This window comes from Brugia malayi (genome assembly GCF_000002995.4).
Source record: "Brugia malayi strain FR3 genome assembly, contig: Bm_v4_Chr4_scaffold_001, whole genome shotgun sequence".
In the NCBI taxonomy this organism is placed as follows: Eukaryota; Metazoa; Nematoda; class Chromadorea; order Rhabditida; family Onchocercidae; genus Brugia; species Brugia malayi.
Genome location: NW_025062478.1, coordinates 12,286,558 through 12,297,586, shown reverse-complemented (window position 1 = coordinate 12,297,586; position 11,029 = coordinate 12,286,558).

Genomic DNA, 11,029 nt, shown 5'->3' with positions numbered 1-11,029 from the left:
ATAATTAGTTGACCATTTTGAAATGAAAACTCTTAATGAAATCAGCAGAAATGCTTCTGAAATGACATACCAAATTTAGTTTTTCCTTTTTTTTTTTCTTCCTCTCATCCTATATTCTATGCATTATTCATGATGGCGTAATTGTCCATTGCGTGACATTGGCATTTGACAATCATTGCCCGGACTTTTGCCCTTACCCTTCTTTTCACCTAAATGCTTTACTCTTTCTCCCACTTTCAATTCCTCTACCCAATAACACAAAGCGTTAATATAGGATGGGACATCGGGATGACAATGACAACGAGCATCGTTGACAAAATTGCAAAACGAGTTTTTCCAATTCCAAGAATTTTCTTTCCCTTTTCAAGATGGTTTCATCTTCTTATGTTATGCATTAAAAAATTTTTGGAACTTTTATAACTTTTTTCTGACTTCTCATTTCTAAGACTTATGAGATTAGCTGAAATCATAAACAGATTGTCTCTTTTTATATGATATAGGATAAATAATTGTCCTCTTAAGTCTTCATAATCTAAGGATTACGAATAGGGACAAAGTAATTCTTAAATTTTAATCTAAAAATCTTATTTTATGATTAATTTGATCTAGGAACAAATTATGTGTGCTAAAAAAAATTAACATGAATCTATCGAATTCAATGCTAAAGTTAGCTCAATTTCTCTATTCTTCAATTTCTTCGATAATGAGAAATAAATTCAGAGAAAATTTATAAATTCAGTGTATTAACATAGTGAAAAATGAACAACAGCGATAGTAAACAAAAATTCTTTTGAAAATGCAAAAATATAAAAAAAAAAAAAAAAAAGTTTTTGCTGATTAAATATCTAAATGGTGTTATTAGAAAGAAATTATTAATAATCTCATTGATAATAATAATTATTACTACTGTTGATAATAGTGATCAGAATTGCAATAATCACAATGATCTGCTACTGATAACAGACAACAATTTACCCGGTATTTGTCATTTTGTCATGCATATTTGCCTACTTATCACTTCAGAATGTGCACTTTGTCAATAAAACTTTAGTTAAAGTGATAAGTGATAATTTTATCAAACTATGATAAAAGCACAAGTAAAACAGCACTAATATGATGCTGAAATGATAATGAAGCGATCTATTTCCTTTTTTTTTTTTTTTCTTTTCTTTTCTTTTTTCATTTATGCATGGATCAGAAAAGAAAATGAGAAAAGCTAAAATTTGTTTATTTCATTTTATAGCTAATCCTATCAAATAATCATTTGGATAAAATGAGATAAGTTAGCTCAAGCATAACCATTTGATATTTAACAAATTATAATGCTATAAAAATATCTCTCTGCAAATGTTTACTATATTTATCAGATAATAATTTAGTCTATGGTCATTTAAAATATTTCAAGCATTCATCAAAAGATATTTTTATAGACTTAACTAGTTAAACCGGTATCATCTTTACCGCACTTCTTGATAGTGCACAGCAGTACATTCCTTCAAACTAACACAAATTCACTGATTTATGCTTTCATATTTATGGAAGAAAAGTGCTACTACCGCAACATTCCGCTCGGTACGCACTGCAAAATGTAATAAAGCAATTTTAAAATTTATGAATTTAATGGAAGCAATAAGTGATTGAGTATGTGTGGTAAGGAAGATGAATATTTGCATGAAACACTTTAAATTGAGAACTGTTTGTGGTCATTTCATTCCTTCTCTTTCATCCAATACACAATGCATTTCTATATTTCATTCTAATTGAACAAAAAAAGAAAAAAGAAAAAAAAAATCAAAAGAGCTATCAAAAAAAAAAGTTCATTGAATTTATTTTTTGAATGATTGAATATTTTTTTTAAATGAATATTTTGGCGCTGATGGATTTTTACGAAGTTATTGTTAATGAAACAAACATGACAATACGAAGACTTGGTAATTCCAAAGAATAAGTGTAAAACTATGATAATAATAATAATAGTAATAATAACAATAATAATAATATTAATAATAATAATATTAATAATAATAATAATAATAATAATAATAACAATAATAATAATAATAACGATAATAATAATACGAGAATTATGGAATGAAAGATTTATTCATAAGTTTCTATTATAATTCCATTGAATTGTTAACAAAATGGCCTTTAACACATGTGACAAATGTTCAAAATGTTAGAATTTTCAATCATAAGGCTTATTTGATTAATTAATTTAATAGTAAAAATTCTATATGTTTTAGCTAATATATTGCAATAATAATTCTTTTGCGATAACAATTAGATAATGTTTGCGTAATACAAAAGTTTTCAGAAACTCAAAAGAAAAACGAAATGTTAAAAAAATTTTGAGAGATAACAAATATAAAATTGTCATAGCCAAAATAATTGTCTCCAATTTACCTTCCATTAATATTTGGTAGTTAAGAATTGAACATTTTGATAGTATTAAGCTATAAATGGTTTTATAAAGCTATTAGCTTTATAAGTACTTTCGGATAATTATTAATAATGAAAAGTTTTACCTTTCAGAATTATCACCAGAACTGTTAATTTAGTGATAACTTCTAAATCTATTAATGCAATACATATTTGTCTAATAGAACTGTAATATATGAAAATTGAATTCATTTTTTTTAAGTAATTTTACACTAATTGAAAATTTTGAAATTTAAAAAATTATTCTGAAATGGTGCAGAAAAAGAAACATTACAAAATCGAAATTTAAAAAAAGTACGAGTTGACATTATACCAAAAAAAATATAATAAAAACGTTTTGTCAACGATAATATATCTGAAAGCATTCAAAATTAATGCTGAATTAGAAAAGTTTAAATTGAAAAGGAAACATTCATTTGATCACTCTAACTGGAATTTATTACTCAAAAAAACATAACTTAAATAATCAAAAACTCGATCAATTATTTTTTATCTTTCATTTTTTTTTTTTGCAAAGATCAATTATTATAATTTCTTATATTACTATGAAGTACATAATCTAACATATATTTATATCAAATTGCATTATTTCAGGAAAATTTCAATTTTATTTTTTTTTCTTTTTCTTTCTTTTGCAAACGTCAATTATTGTAATTACTATAAAGTAATTAAATTTCCTCTTAAAAAAATTTTAAAATTTTAGAGATGCTCAGAAAAGATTGAATAAAGACAGCGATTTAAAAGAGGATTAAGTACATTTTGAGGACAGCAGAATGTGACGTTTTAATTTTGAATAGAGCAAAAGAGAATAAAAGCTTGATAAGAAAGATGACAAGGTTATTTCATGTTTAGTTAAAATTTAATATACTAAAATAAATAAAACATAGATAACACACACAGAGAGAGAAGGAGAAAGAGAGAGAGAGGGAGAGAGAGAAATTCAACTATTTCATGATATTATTCTAATCTGAATTTAATTTTTTAAATATTAATTAATCATAATTTTTTTTAAGTAATTTAAATTGTCTTAAACAAAATAGATATAAATCAAAATCATCCTGTCATACTATCATATGCTATCTTAAATTTATCACTTAATATGATAAGCAGCTATTCAAGTACTAATTTTATTTCTTATTGGTAATTCCTATACTCAGTTGTTTTCCGCTCTATTTAATTGCTTCTAATTTCATGAAAAAAAAATTCTCGCTGAAAAATTCATTTCAAATTTCAATTAACATCAAAAATTTGAAATGAATTTTTGCACACAAATTATTTCCTTCAAGCCATATTGCAGTTAAAATATTATTGAAAGGAGTAATTCAGGAACTATTATTGAACTAATTATTGAACACATTAGAATGACTCATTTCATTCATTTCTGTATTACAATAATTATATTAATTAATTTTATTGTATTTCTAAAAAATGCAACGGAAATTTTTAAAATGTCAATCTTTAATTAACTTTTTTTTTTTTAAATTTCATACAAAATAAAGAAATTTTTCACAGCAAATTTGCATATATTTTTCTTTTTTTTTCTTTACTATTCAACTTTCTGAAAGGTTTTATCATATAAGAATTTCAAATATTTTATCTTTACTACCTGAAATAATTACAATATTGTTAGAAAATTTGCTTTAATTTCGTTGCTGTTTGTAAAAATTAAAAAAAATGAACTTGTCATTATCAATTTATAAATGGCAGTAAACATGAAAAAAAAAAAAAAAAAAAACTTTTCAAATGAGTACTAAGTAAAGAAAAATGTAAAAAAGAATTAAAATAAGAATTAATTGAACAGTTAATTAAATTGATTTAGTTGACATAATTACTGATTAATCACAATTCATAAGAGTAGACATTTATATCATTAATGATAATGAATGTAAGAATTTATATCAGTAATGATAACGAATGGATTTAAAATGTTTTATTTAAAATATTTCTTTTTTTTTTTTTTAGTTTCAGTTAGAAAAGAGAATATATTATTAAAACGAAAGGAAATGTTATTTAAAATTTTTAAAAAATATTAAAATTTATGATATTTTTAATGAAAAAAAAAAAACCACTTATACAGTAAAATTTTAAAATGAAAACTAATAGTAATATTAATAAGTAATGTAAGGAATAATTACTCGATATAACATTTCCAATTTATTGCACAAATTTTAACGTTTGACTGGTATTTTCAGCATTTTTAATCGTACTAAAGTAACAAATTGCACACTTATGCATTTGAAATGAAAATATAATATCATATTAAATTCATTTGCATCATAATAATAATAATAATAATAAATTTTAGAAATGATTATGAAAATTAATCGAAACGAAATAATCCAAATTGAAATTTGTAGTACCGTACTATCCTTGACATTTTAGCAAGAAAAAGAAAAAATATTCTTTTCATAACAAATACACTACAAAATGCTATTTTTTTTTTCTTTTATTAGTGATGCCATTAGAAATTTCACATTTAATTTTTTTTTTTTTTTTTTGCGTAATAAATGAAATATATTGAAATTAAGAAATATTTTGCATTAATTTTGTTGTAAATTTCATGCAGATATGCTCGGAGAGTTACTAGTAGATATTTAGGTGACAGGAGGAAACGATAATTTTAAAAATGTGATAAAAAACTATTAGGAAAAAGAAGAAAAAAAAAAAGAAGAGTAATGAGAGTAACCAAGAAATCTGAACGATGACCTTCTAATAGATGGATATTGGTGAAATAGCATCTAGAGGTCATTTTAGAAAAAGTTGATACTTAAAAAGCAAATTAACGCATTTAAAAAAGTTACCATTGCCCGACCCAAAAAAAGTTTGTTCACGTAGTTCAGAGAAGATACGAGAATTGTTAGAAGATGGCGCAATAGGAAGCTGGCGCAATCTATACTGTATGTGCAGATGGTAGATAGATGTATGTGTATAAAAAAGTTTGTAAGGAGAAATGACCACCAGCTGTCTGTCATTGTCACCGTTCTATTAAAAGAGAGAAATTCTTTCTTTTTTTTTTTTCTCAAGGTCAAAGAGAGACACTCAAAGATGTGCATTTGTCGCTTTTTTTTTTTTTTTTTTTCTCTCTCTCCGCTTACTATGTATGTGGTTGTATCACAAACTGCGATACGAATGAATGATCTAATTGAACTTCGAGATAACTCGAAGAGAATGTTATCAGAAAAGATCGACCGATCGACGGAAATTCTCTGAGAACCATTGGGCAAGGCAACTGACCCTGTCCTAATGGCATTCTCATTTTGACAAAAAAATATTTTGCAGTAGCAGTAGCATTGATCGCTAATTTCTGTGATAAAAACGAAGGCCAGTCAATATGATTTATTTCAAAAAATTAAATTTTGATTAAAATTTAATTTTACTAAAATGGATAACAAAATCTTTTACAATTATGTGATAAATTTATTGCAAATAGTGAAATATTGATTAATGTTAATAAGTTTACAAATAGTTGGTAATAGTGTAAATTTAAAAGTATTTCTAGCAAACATTTGACCTGTGACCTTCTAGTTTAATGGTTCTTGGAAGGAAATGAGATAAACTTTCTTTTTTGTTCAAACTGATAAAAAAAAAAAAAAAAAGGTATATGAAAAAGTTTGAGAATGCCTTTATTCAATAATTATTAGAAAGTAACAATTTCGTTGATTTATTTCCTCTCTGTAGTAAGGCATCACACATTTCTGTATTTTTATCATATTCCGCGACATTAGCACCGGTTTTTAGGCGAAAAGAAAATTTAAACGATTGCAATTTCAATTTTTTTAGTTAAGTACAAAATTCATTTTTCAAAATTATAATATTTGATAGATTGAATGAGAAAAAAATATGCAAGAGAAGAGGACGAAAATTTATCTTAGCAAAGTATAAATGAAAATATTTGCATAGCAAAAATTTATTTCTTCTTTTCGATTTAGAATATAGCCTTATTTTATTTAACTCCTTTTGATCATCATTAGAGCATAGCTTAGATTATTGTAAACAATTTTCAGACCTAAAATTAGTATATCATTTAAGAGAATGATAACTTTCTATAAAAACTTTTTTGTAAATGTAAAAATTCGAAACATAAAATGATGCTTCAAAAAAAAAAAAAAAAAAAAAAAAAAAGAATTCAAAAATAAAAAATAAAGAAAGTTTAAAAAAGATGCATCAATTCAATATTTAAAATTTTTGCATATCTTCTAAAACTCATAGATCAGTAAAGAAGAACGAATAGTAAGAGCTTATCAAGAAAAGAAAAATGATTAAATCTTATAAATTCAAGAACTTCTTATATGCAAAAAAGAGCAAAACAAATTTAAATTTGGTAGTAAAATTAATTTTTAATATTGCTTATTTTTCAATAAAACAAAAATTAAGAAATATCAATTTTTATCAGTGAAAAAAAAAAAAAAAAAAAGAAAAACTATAGAAAAACTTCAGATCACAAATTTTATTAGCAAAAAAAAAGAAATTTGAATTAACATGAAGTAAACAAATCTTAACATATTATCAGCTTGGAGGTTTATCACAGGTATTTAAATAAAATTAAATGTACGTTTACTTCTAAAACAATAATAATTAAATTGTAGATAATAATTAAAATTGAATAATAATTAAAAATGATAAAAGTTATCTCATCATAATAATTGTATCATATTTTTTTCAATTTCTTAATTCATATGTTACAGAATAATGTGTTCATTTCCAAAGGACTGAAAAGTAAAATTCTTTTCCTCATCGAAATGATAGTTGATAAGATTGAAATTTTTTTAAACATAATAATTTTAAATTTAAAAAAAACTTGCGAGAATTCTATAATTCACCAAAAAAAGATTTGAAAATGAAATAAGAAGAAGAATGGAGAGTTAATTTTAATAAGAAATGAGAAAAACGTATCATTTCTAGTCTATAAACTATCCACCCTATTATTATTGAGCTATTATTTTATAACACAAAATTATAATTATCTTTAGTCAAAATATGATTCAGAAATGTTAGAAAAAAAAAAAAATTCTAATGATTAGTGAGAGAAAAGTTATTCTCAAGAAAAATTTTTTTTTAAATTTAATTAAAAAACTTTTTTCTGAATAAAATTTTTTCATAATAATGCTAGTAGCATAAATGTTTGTTAATTAACATAGCATTTATTGTTAATTAACATTTTAATTGATAAAATGATAATTTTTTTTCTACTTTAAATTAAAATGTTCAAACTGCTGAAATATCAGCTCTTATCAGTTCGAGATTATGTAGCTATATAAATTATATCCGATTGTTTTATTATCTGATAAGAAATAAACAAATGGAAAATTATGTGATGGCTTCTTTTTTTTTTTTCTTTGAGACAGAATTTATACTTAACACTTAACACTAACTGATAGCTTTTTGATCTTTTTGAAAATGAAATATCAAATGAATTAATATTTTTATTAATAAATTTAATCACTGAAATAGCGAAGGTCAATTAATATTATCTGATAATATTTACATATTTTAATGATTGATTGATAACTTTTGTCACTACGATGAAACAAAATGACAATGAATGTCTGGCAAATAGATATTAGTAGCCTGAAATGCTAGATATTAGCCAAGGCTTCACTCATCCAAATTAGCATTAAAAATAAATAAATAAATAAATAAATGTATAAATGAGAGATCAATAAAGTGAGTGAATGAGTTGTTAGGGTTATAATTTGAATAAACAGATATAATTGAAATTAATTTTATCTTTTGACAAAATTGAAATATCAATATAGTCTCAGTGCAGTATAAATATTAATTTTTTTTTTACTCAGTAAATAAACATTAACTATCTAAGATGTGATGTAATGAAGATTGCAAGGAAAATAGTTAGATTGATGGTTAATTTGTTAATTAATTTCATTTCATTCGTAATTAATTAATTTTCCTTTCCATCAACAAATCAAATAATCTTATCAAAGAGCAGAAATGTCAGGCATAGAACATTTAGTGTGTTTTTTTTTTTTTTTTTGAAATGCTATAGCAATCCAAAAATGTACTTTCCTGACCAAAAAAGAGAAAAAAAAAAGGGAAATAAAGAGATAATTTTAAAGATGACACATGCAGTTGTGTACATTGAATGTCATCGTTTTACAATAGAGGCGCAAAAATTGAATAATAACATTCGAGAAGCGGTATTGCCCATCTGAAAGATCAGAAACAAAAAAAAAAAAAATATTTCTTTAATTTTTGCTGAAAGTAATTTACAATTAAAAAATTCCTAAGCTCAGGAATACCATTTATTATTTCAAATAAAATATAATATATAATAAAATATATAATTGTAATACAAAATATTCCATCATCTTCTGCCAGTTGTTTGCTTGTGAGTCCATTTAAACTATTGCCTACTTTGCCTCTAGCTATCATAATTTTAGTAATTTGATATTCAAATTCCAATTCTCAAATGTATGCACACATAATTGATTATAAAATTACTCCTGCACTGAGATGAATCATTGGAGAATGATGGACAATTAGAATTTCCTAATGTAAAAATTCATTTCTTGTTTAAATTCAATTCCAGTCGGTCTATTATCCATTTCATATTTAAATAGATAACAAAAAAATTATTTATGCAAATATAAATGAGTGAATGCTACTAGCAAATGCAAATAGATAAATAAATTTTAGAGTTTAAAAAAAAAAATTCCACATAATGCTAATGTAATGTTTTTAAAGAACAGAGAAAGCTATTCGCTTCTATCAAAAATTCAAAATAGTTACATCTTTTCGTAGAAACATTCAAATGTGAGAAATAAAAGAGTAAGCTGAAAAAGTTTTTCAGTGAATTTGCATTTTTATTCATAATTTATCCTTATGTTAAGCAAAAATGTAGCAAACTTTGCTAAATCATTGGCAACATTTTTCAAAATGCTCAAAATTAAAATTGAAATTTGAAAAGAAAAAAAAAACCCACTCTGATTATTCCAATTGAAATTTATTGTTGATTTAAAAAAAAAAAAAAAAAGAGGTGACAACTTAAATATCTATTAGTTTGCCAAATATTTTTCATTTTTATTTCTATTCGTCTTTTTCTTTTCAATTATACCAAAAAAAAAAAAAAAAAAAATATATATATATATATATATATATGAATTGAAATGTAAAAAAAAAAAAACCTAGAATTTATAAAAAATAAAATAAATTTAGTAATTTTTTTCATAGAAATGAAAAATTGCTAAATTTCTTATTTTCTTTTGCCTAACAAAAATAACTTCAACATTGCCCCAGAAAATATTATCAAAAACAACCTTGGCCTATTAATGAGGCAAAAAATATTGAATTGTGTTTGATGTTATAGTGAAATAAAAAGTTAAAGAAATGACAGTAATGTTTTCTTTTTTTTTTTCACAATTCGACTATAACTTATCTTTTTCATTCTTCTATGCATACTCTTCTCAACAATTTCATCAAAAAACAAAAAAAAAATTTACCGTACGAAAAATTTTTTCGTAATTTTAAATTAGTACATGAAAAAAAGAAAAAAAAAAATTCAATTAATCAGTTTATTTTTTATCCTTTTATTAGGATTAAATTTAATAAAAAAAAAAAAAAAAAAAAAAATCTTACTAATGTTGCACTATCTATCAAACAATCATCAATCATATTTTTGTTTTAGAAAAAATTAAACTAAATTTAAATTGTAAAAATGTATCCCAAAAAGTCTTTTTTTTTTTTTCACTAGTAATAAAAGTCGAATGACAACATATGGTTGCATATGAAAAAAAATAGTTCGAAAATTTTTTTGCATACTTTAAAATTTTCAACAAAAATTTTTTTAATATAATCAGTTAATCTTTTATTTAATCAAAATATCGTGTTTAATAAATAAAAAAACGAAACAAAATTCAACTTATTTTTTATAGCTATTTTTAAAGTTAAAAAAAAAAAAAAAAAATGAATTTTGTTTTAAAGAAATGTAAACTTTATTCCATTTCACCTATATTCTTTTTTTCTTCTTTAATTCAGCTAAACGATAATTTCTTACCAAATATCTTTTACAGTACTTTCACATACATATAACACTAACTTTTTCAATTTATTCATGCAAAATTACATTTTCTTTTCAATTCATTGAACAAAAAAAAAAAAAAGCAAAAAAAAAAAAAAAAAAAAAAAAAATTTGTTAAAGAAAAGTTGTTTATTCGTTGAAATTATTTATAGTAAACAATGTTGCATATGAAATGAACAATCTTTTCATTACCTTACTATCTCCTTCTCCCTCTCTCTCTCTCTCTTTCTCTCTTCTCATATATTCCGGAATTCCGTAATATTTAATTCAATTGCAAAATAACAAATCCATCTATAATATCTTTTCTCATTGTTGTTATCATTTGATATAAAGTCTAGCTAATGTAGCTGCTGTAAACAATTATTTACAATGCTTATTTACAGCAGTTTATGTTTACTTCAATCGGAGATAGATAGTTTAGCCATTAGCCTTGGTCAGCAGTTTATGCATTTATTATACGAATTGATGCGTTTGTTGACCAAGGATGTGTAATAGAAAATGTTCCATTGCTTTATAATTTAATCTTAGCTAAATTCGATAAGCATTAATGTT